Source organism: Castor canadensis, chromosome 8 (assembly GCF_047511655.1).
Source record: "Castor canadensis chromosome 8, mCasCan1.hap1v2, whole genome shotgun sequence".
In the NCBI taxonomy this organism is placed as follows: domain Eukaryota; kingdom Metazoa; phylum Chordata; class Mammalia; order Rodentia; family Castoridae; genus Castor; species Castor canadensis.
The window spans coordinates 28,182,353-28,185,551 of record NC_133393.1 but is presented as its reverse complement, the minus strand read 5'-3'; the positions used below and the strand labels follow the sequence as shown (position 1 = coordinate 28,185,551).

Sequence of the window (3,199 nt, the reverse complement as noted above, 5' to 3'; positions counted from 1 at the left end):
CATATACACCCTCCTCATCTTCCTTCTTTGCTTTACTCTGCTCCATAGAGTTAATCACAACCTGATACAGTATTTAGTTTATGTTTTTATTTGTTGATTGTTTTTCTCTGTCTCCTTGATGGTAAGTTCCATGAGGCTAAGAATTTGGGAAGAGTGTGTGGAGAGGCCAAGAGTAGGGAATTAGCTTTAACAACAAAAAACAACAACAACAATAAAAAAACCCTCAAGCTCTGGTACTTGGAACAGTATCCTGTGTGTGGAAGGCAGCCAATAAATCCCTGTTGAATTGATAGCCAAAATAATGGGAGATGCAAACACATGAAATCAAACCAGTCAACTAAGCCCTGCACTTCTTAACTTCAATATTATAAAATTTCCCTCACTTTGCTTAGTACCTTCAAACACCTTCGTTTCAACCCCAGAGAAGAACCATCTGCTGGCAAACACAGCTTCTAATTGACTGTCATTATGAGGTGCCTAGATCATTTTTAAGAGGATTAACAGGAGTTCATAGATATTCTGCTATCCTCCTCAAAAGGCAAGTGTGACCCTGCAAATATCCTAATTCCCCCATCCCATCTAACTGTGGATTAACTACTCATTAGGTGATATATGAATTCTTCTGAAATCAGTTACAGACCTGGACTTTATGGGATGCTAGAAATGATAGATTCACATTTATATAGGTTTTGAATCTGCGGGTGACTCATAAAAGTTCGACAAATATTTGTTGGAAGAAGAATATTTGTTGCCACAATTTGGAAACCCTCTCTCTTTCGAGGGTGCGAATTTTGCTTTTAATTAATTGAGTCAGAATTTACAGTACGCTAAATAATGAGGAGAATTTAAGTGAAATAAGGGTTAATGAAACGCGGTTTTCAAGGAAAGAAAAAACTAAGGCCCTACTGGGAGTCGAACCCAGGATCTCCTGTTTACAAGACAGGCGCTTTAACCAACTAAGCCATAGAGCCCACTGATACCAGGAGGTGGAGAATAGCTCTATCCTTAATATTAAATTCAACGTTTTTGATATAGTCTGTACGATATAGAGCAGTTTATCACAAGAAAACGATCAGCCCCTAAGACGTTTTGTTAAATTAGATGCACTGCCGAACTGATATAAGCAGAGAAAGTTTTGGGCAGCTTCAATGTTTAACCAATAACTCAACAATTGATCCAAGGACACTCATCAGTAAAAGTTGAGGCTACTCAACTTTTTCCAAAAGGGAAAAGTCGTCTATAAAAAGCATATTTCCTGGTACTGCACCTCGCCTTTTTAAACTTAAGTTCTTTATTCGAATGTCCTGCCTGGGGATCTCCCAGGAAGGAACTCCACCGGGAGACTCAGATGCGAGCTGAGGGCACGCGGTTGTCATTCAGTCGCGTGAGCTCAGCGAGCGAGGACCTTGCGGGGGTGAGGCATTAACTCCCTCCCCAAAGGGAGAGGCCCTGCAGTGTGTGCCTCCTGTGCTGATCAACTCTCACACCCAGATAGGTTATTTTGTTATTTCCTTGGGCTGCACCTGACAAGACCTGGGGATCTTTTTAAATGGGACTGTGGGTTAGAAAAGGTGAAGGAATCCATTTAGGGCTAGTTAAAGGAAACTTCTAAGAGTTCTGTGGAATCTCAACTTTGTTAACAAAATGGGTGAATTTAATAAATTGGTTGCAACTTTTATACTTTTAGAAATTTATAAAATACATATTATTAAAAAACATTAAGACTAAATAGGTTTGAAAGTAACATTGCTGCTCTGTAAATAGAATTGTAAACACAATAGATACTAGATTCGTATGCTTTAACTAAGTTCTAGCAACACAGGTCTTCGGTAAGTGGCACATTGAGATTTTAACCTACAATTAACAAGTCATTGTTAGGCCACCTAAATAACATTTGCTCCAGTGGAGACGCCCAGAAACCAGGAAACAAGTGCAATTTGTTTTGAATGTAGCAAAACTAATAGTACAAATATGGTGGGGGGAATATACATATACAAATATGAAAATATGATACAGGCGGCTGTTCAAATCAATAGAAATAGATTGTTTATAACATGACGTTGTGCTTTCTGGGTAGCCATGTAGGAAAATAAAGGTTTAAATCAATATGCCACGTGATACTAAAATAAATCACAAGTAGATATAAATTTTAAAAGTAAAAAACAGAAACCCACAAATACAGTTCCCAGAAATTCCAAGACAGAAGCTTTGTAGAATTTTGGTGGAGAAAATTCGGTAACAATGAAAGTTTGATGTAAGTCATTACATTAAAAAAATGTTGCCTTCCCCTCAAAAACTCCCATCTCCTCAAAAACTGCATAAGCAAGGAAGGAAAAAAAAAATCAACTGATGAAATTGTAGGGAACTGTTTTTAGCTCAACTTTTGTTTTTTCTTGTTGTTTTTGGTGGGGCTAGCAGTTGAACTCAGTGCTTTGTGATTACAAAACAAGCCCTCTACCAATTTACCCATAACTCCAGTCCACTGTCCTCTCGTTATTTGCCTAGGCTATTTGCCTGGACTGGCCTTGGGCTGCAATCCTCTGGATCTCAGCGTCCCAAGTAGGTAGAATTATAGACGTGAGCCACCTGTGCATGGTTTGTAACTTGTGTTTTAAAGAGTTGAACTTTCCTAATATATAAATAGCTTCTTCATCTCAGTCAAAAAATAAATAAATAAAATAAACAAACAAACAAACAAAATGGAGGCAGGGTAGACAGATGAAGAAACAGGAAAAATATATTTTAATCAATATTTAAAGGACCAGACTCTGACATTGGAACAAGGAGAGCCAGAGCAGGTGGTCCCCTCCCATTTTTTTTTTTTTTCAGTACTGGGGCTTGAACTCAGGGCCTACACCTTGAGCCTCTCCACCAAGTCCTACTTTTGTGAAAGGTTTTTCAAGATAGGGTCTCATGGAACTATTTGTCCGGGCTGGCCTCAAAATAAGGTCCTCCAGATCTCTGCTTCCTGAGTAGGTGGGATTACAGGAATGAGCCACCTGCAACTGGTAGCCCTCACATCTTTTAGATGCTGAAGTTACAGAGGCAGTGGGACAAAGAGGAGCTACCTGCTTCTGCTTTCCTCTTTGAGATCCAAGCTACCAGGATCCTTGGATGGGTGGAAAATAATCATGTCTAGAAAAGAGAAGTTTTGAAGCATTCTATTGTCTCTGATTTAGGGTGTGATTTGGGAGGGTGC

General features: G+C 39.1%; 1 non-coding gene across 1 annotated transcript; it reads right to left on the bottom strand.

The window, feature by feature from the left end:
- Positions 1-897: 897 nt before the first annotated feature.
- On the bottom strand, positions 898-971 carry Trnat-ugu (transfer RNA threonine (anticodon UGU)). Its single transcript has one exon. It is a non-coding gene; the product is annotated as a tRNA-Thr (tRNA).
- Between the last annotated feature and the right edge of the window lie 2,228 nt (positions 972-3,199).